We start from the raw sequence: 6,276 nt of genomic DNA, 5'->3' as shown, positions 1-6,276 counted from the left end.
CCGTACAGTGGTTTACGACCACATATGGGGTGTTTCTGTAAACTACAGAATTAGGGCCATGAATAATGAGTTTTGTTTGGCTGTTAACCCTTTCTTTGTAACTGGAAAAAAAATATTAAAATGGAAAATCTGCCAAAAAAGTGAAATTTGGAAATTGTATCTCTATTTTCCATTAAATCTTGTGCAACACCTAAAGGGTTAAAAATGTATGTAAAATCAGTTTTGAATACCTTGAGGGGTGTAGTTTCTTAGATGGGGTCACTTTTATGGAGTTTCTACTCTAGGGGTGCATCAGGGGGCTTCAAATGGGACATGGTGTCAAAAAACCAGTCCAGCAAAATCTGACTTCCAAAAACCAAACGGCGCACCTTTCACTCTACTCCCCGCTGTGTGGCCGTACAGTAGTTTACGGCCACATATGGGGTGTTTATGTAAACGGCAGAGTCAGGGCAATAAAGATACAGTCTTGTTTGGCTGTTAACCCTTGCTTTGTTAGTGGAAAAAATGGGTTAAAATGGAAAATAAGGCAAAAAAATGAAATTTTCATATTTCATCCCCATTTGCCAATAACTCTTGTGCAACACCTAAAGGGTTAACGACGTATGTAAAATCAGTTTTTAATACCTTGAGGGGTGTAGTTTCTTAGATGGGGTCACTTTTATGGAGTTTCTACTCTAGGGGTGCATCAGGGGGCTTCAAATGGGACATGGTGTAAATAAACCAGTCCATAAAAATCAGCCTTTCAAAAACCAAACGGCGCACCTTTCACTGTACGCCCCGCTGTGTGGCCATACAGTAGTTTACGGCCACATATTGGGTGTTTCTGTAAACGGCAGAGTCAGGGCAATAAAGATACAGTCTTGTTTGGCTGTTAACCCTTGCTTTGTTAGTGGAAAAAATGGGTGAAAATGGAAAAATAGACAAAAAAATGAAATTCTCAAATTTCATCCCCATTTGCCAATAACTCTTGTGCAACACCTAAAGGGTTAACGACGTATGTAAAATCAGTTTTGAATACCTTGAGGGGTGTAGTTTCTTAGATGGGGTGATTTTTGGGAGTTTTCTATTATCTAAGCCTCACAATATGACTTCAAACCTGAACTGGTCCATAAAAAGTGGGATTTTGACGATTTCTGAAAATTTTCAAAATTTGCTTCTAAACTTCTAAGCCTTGTAACATCCCCAAAAAATAAAATATCATTCCCAAAATGCTACAAACATGAAGTAGACATATGGGGAATGTAAAATCATCACAATTTTTGGGGGTATTACTATGTATTACAGAACTAGAGAAACTGAAACTTTGAAATTTGCAAATTTTTGAGATTTTTGGGTAAATTTGGTATTATTTTGTGCAAAAAAAATAATTTTTTTGACTTCATTTTACCAGTGTCATGAAGTACAATATGTGACGAAAAAACAATCTCAGAACGGCCTGGATAAGTCAAAGCGTTTTAAAGTTATCAGCACTTAAAGTGACACCGGTCAGATTTGCAAAAAATGGCCTGGTCCTAAGGTGTAAAAAGGCTGTGTCCCTAAGGGGTTAAAAAATTGCTGAGGTCCCCAAAAATTTTAAACCCCAAGAAGTGACCACATTTTGGAAAGAGCACCCCTGTGCGACCATTTTAAGGGGTGGAAAGGGCACTTTTGAACTAACAGTTGTCTCACGTTAAAGAATATGTAGTGATTGTTGGAAAGTGGATCTGTAAGCTATGCAAAGTGGATCTGTAAGTGTGAATGGTGGTCAGTACAAGGACGTCCCTCTTGTCCTTGTACTTAACCACCAGCATGTTCTCACGGAGGAGAGTCCTGCTTTCACCTATTCTCAGAGGTTGCCCTACCAGGGATCTAGGGAGGCCTCTTATTGCGCACTGTGCCACAAGCCACAGTACCTCTGGCAGTTAGGAACGTGAATAGTGGTATGCCGGTATAATAGTTATCCACATAGCAGTTGGGGGCCATTCTGTGGATTCTATCCGGGAATCTTTCCCTTTGTAAATGCAGAACTTGTGGGTGTACCCGGAGCTACTCTCACAAAGTTTGTAAGTCTTTATGCCATACCTTGCCTGTTTGCTAGGAGGCAGGTACTGGCGGAATCTAATCCTCACTTTGAAGAGTAATAGGGACTCATCTACACTGACATTTTTATCTGGGTTGTACACCAGTGATGTTAAAGTGGTCAATGACAGGCCTAACTGAACAGACGGTCAAATGTTGGGTCGTTTTGGGGTGGGCACTGTGAATTGTCGTTGTAGTGTAGGAATTTTCTTAATTGACTCAAATCTGTTCCCGGGTCATGATGTTACTGTAAATTGGAGTGTGATAGAAAATGTCCGAACTACAATATTGCCTAATGTTTTTAGTTTTTTTTACAACGCCCATATGCAGCACGAGTCCCCAAAACTTCATCATCTCTGCTGCATCTACTGGGGTCCAACCTAGGGGTCTAGCGTATGGCGATGTAGGGTTCTGAGCAATGAATTGTTCGACGTATAAATTGAGGCACCAATACATTTACAAAATCTTCAGAAAAGAGTTTGAAAAAATCAGTTTCTGTGAAGCCCTCACAATCTATCTAAATTCCTGAGTTACCCACAAACTCAAAAATTTGGGGCTGATAATCGTCAGGGGGTGGGGTCCATAAGGGTTCACTCTAGGGGGCTGCCTCCACTGCTGGGGCACCTTCTAGAGGGTCCCTCATCAGCGGATGATGATGATGAGGGGGTAGAGGAGTAGAGGAAAGTGGCATCCTCTTCTCCCTCACTGGCAGACTCCGCATCTGAGGCAAGCATGGCGTATGCCTCTTCAGCTGAGTATACTCGTTGGGATGAATTGGACATTTTTTTTTTATTGGGGTGTAATGTGTGAAACGTGTAAACCTTTATTTAGTGTGAGGGGTGTGTATGTTGTGTTTTCACACGTGAAGGGGTTTGCAATAAATTTAAAATTAAATTTAGAAGAAAAAAAAAAGTATTCTGCACAAAGAAGTCTTTTCTGCACCAAAAAAAATCATGCAGTGCAAACTGAGCAGACGCAATCAGTAATGGACACTACTGGTCGGTGCTCAGTGGAAATGCACGTACACAGATGGTGCATTGGTGCAAAATTCTAAACTGACACTAACTGACATGTATATCTATATATCTAACTACCGACTAACGGCAGGTCTTTTTTCACACAAAAAAAAGTTTAAAAAACAAACTAAAAAATGTGCAAATGCAAATGAGCGCACTACTGATCGGTGCTCTGCAGCACGTACGCACACAGATTGTGCATGCAAAAACTGTAGTATAAAAATTCACTACAGTGTTAAAATAGTGAACACTGGCTAAAAATTTACTTATATCTACATATATATAGAAATATAGAACTCTACATATATTTTTTAACGTCCTAACTACAATTTCTTCTTTTTGAACCAAAAAAAGAAAAAATTGGCCCAAAAAAATTAACACAGATGTGAAAAAAAAAAAGTGAAAAGAATAATCCCCAGGTGCTGATCAGGCAGGTACGCACTGAACAGCACTTGGCGGTCACAGCTCACACTGAGAAAAAGTGGTGCAGAGTGGGAAAATTGTAAAAACAAATAAAAAAAAAGCACACGGACCAAATGGCATCCGTAAAAAAAGGATGGGGTGACTGTGGGAGGGAAGGGACAGGGACGGAGGTTTAGGCATCTGGAACAGCTGCAAATAAAAAAAAATAATCAGTGCAGCTATTCCAGGTGTTCTTTTTTACTTCCTTCAGTAGCAAAGGGTTAAAAGTGCACCACAAGTCCCAGCAAGCCACAACCTCTCTGCATGCAGTCAGCAGCTAGAATGGCTGCCTGCAGACAGGTTCAGCCCTTTCCAGTGCTGCTATAGCACTGCCATTGGCTGCAGTGTTGTTCCATCCAATTGCAGCGCTGGTAGGGGACCCCAAACACCGGTGTCCCCTGCTTCACCTCGGAGGAGACCAGTGCTGACCAGTTCAGCGCCGGTCACCTCCCCCCGAAGCTTCTTACAGCTTCCGGCGCTGCAATGTGCCGGTCTTCATTGACCGGCCAATCGCAGCGCTTGGAGCAGGGAGCCAGACGGTAAGAGCAGTCATGGTGCCACAATTCCCCCTGATTGTTCCCCAGAGCCATGTATGCCGCTGGACTTTAAGTTACGCCCAGTGGGGCCTTAAAGTCCTCAAGGGGTTAAAGATAATACAACTGGATCCGTTCATAACGAATACAGATGGTTGCATTATCAGTAACAGAAGCGTTTTTGCTGATCCCTGCCGGATCCAGTAAAAGCGCTAGTGTGAAAGTAGCCTTATACATTTTCCCTGCTGCATGGTTGCACTATACTTGAACCTCTTATACAGTATGCAGCAGTGAATTTCCAATCTATGACTTCTACCTCTGGATACACCCTGGCATAGCAAATACATCGCTGCACAAAGCATGTAGAAACAGGTTATCTGGAGGATCTGTGTTGGCAAGCTGTGAGACTGGCTGCCTTCTCCTCAGCACTCCTTCTGCCTGGCATTCAGGACGCTGTCAGTCATCCATGGTAAACAAATGGTATGCCGTGTCATGCTGAGACCTTATAATAAACTGTAATTATTCCATTAGACATATACCACGTATACAATGTAAAGTGCAACAGTAAACATATAAAATGGCACATTTGCACAGGGCATGGATATTGTTCAGTAGACAATATTTTATAAATTGCCGCCCGATAGAAACCAATTAAACAGCTCCAGGGCATCTAGGAGCAGCCTGGCGGTTGTGCAGCCCCTGTCAGAGTCTCGTGCTGGCGACCCTGATAATAGAAGCAGCTAGCAGCTGTATCGGGAGCGCGCCTGTACAGGTAAGCAATGTGATGACATCAACGGTACGCCGCTTGCCTGTGCTATCAGTCAAATTGTTGGTAACCCCCCCCCCCAACCCCGAAGATTCAGGAAGCAGGGTGCTGTGGCGGAGACAGGTTAGTGAACAGCGCAGATGGGACAACCTCTTTAAGGCCTCATGCACACGACCGTTGTTTCATTCCGTGCCCGTTGTTCCGTTTTTCGTGATTTTCTGCGGACCCTTTGACTTTCAATGGGTCAGTTGAAAACTCGGCTAATGCACCGTTTGTCATCCGCATCTGTGATCCGTGGTTCCAGTCCATCAAAAAAATAGAGAACCTGTTCTATTTTTTTCACGGAAAACGGTTCGCGGACCCATTTAATTCAATGGGTCCGTAAAAAAAACGCAGAGGCACACAAGATTGTCATCCGTGTCTGCACGTCCGTTTGTTTCCTATCATTTGCATGGCAAACTTGACTTAGATTTTTTTTTACTTTCCTTCATGTCTGGAGATCCTCCAAAAATAAAGGAGGACACACGGAAACAAAAACGGACACGGATCACGGAACCCCTTTTTGCGGACTGCAAAAAAATACTGTTGTGTGCATGAGGCCTAAGTCTGACCGCTAGTGGTCATTTTCTTGTAAGGGGTTGTTCACACGACCGTTGCCCCTCTGTTGCCGTATTGCGGCCCGCATACGGCGGGTCCACAATACGCGGGGCACCAGCCGTGTGCATTCCGCATCATGGATGCGGACCCATTCACTTGAATGGATCTGCAAATCTGGAGGTGCGGAAAGGAATCCCATGGAAGCGCTACGGAGTGCTTCCTGGGGTTCTGTTCCCTGCCTCCGCACCGTAAAAGGATACAACTTGCTCTATCTTTTTGCGGAACAGGACGGATCGCGGACCCATTCAAGTGAATGGGTCCACGATCCGCACGCGGCTGGCCCACGGCAATTTGAGGTCCACAGCACGGGCACGGAGGGGCAACGGTCATGTGAACGAGCCCTTAGACGGATTCATATTCACTAAGACTGGTCTAATTAGTACGTCCATGAAAATATGGCGCAAATGAGCTGACTTTTGGCGCACATCTCCATTAAAGTAGGCAAAACGTGGCGCAACGCACCACTCAAAACAGAAACAGAAAAGTACGACAGCCCTGGAGTGGAGTAAAAATTAAGCAAATTTTTGGAACTTCAGAATTTGTCTTAAAACTCAAAATAGGAAAACCAGGCACAAAAAAAAATGGTAAATGAGCCTTAAAAATAATACTTTCATAAACAGGCTTTTTACTCTTAAAACTAGGAGCCGACACTATAGTAAATAAGCCCTGAGAAGGTCCTTTCTACCTCTCCTATCTCCACTCTTATACCAGGCTAAAAAACGTGTCAAAAACCGCATGTATGAACCTGTAGGCATAGCTATAAACCGCCACATTATCGCACATG

The sequence above is a fragment of the Bufo gargarizans genome, chromosome 10 (assembly GCF_014858855.1).
Source record: "Bufo gargarizans isolate SCDJY-AF-19 chromosome 10, ASM1485885v1, whole genome shotgun sequence".
NCBI lineage: Eukaryota > Metazoa > Chordata > Amphibia > Anura > Bufonidae > Bufo > Bufo gargarizans.
This window is presented reverse-complemented; position numbering follows the sequence as displayed.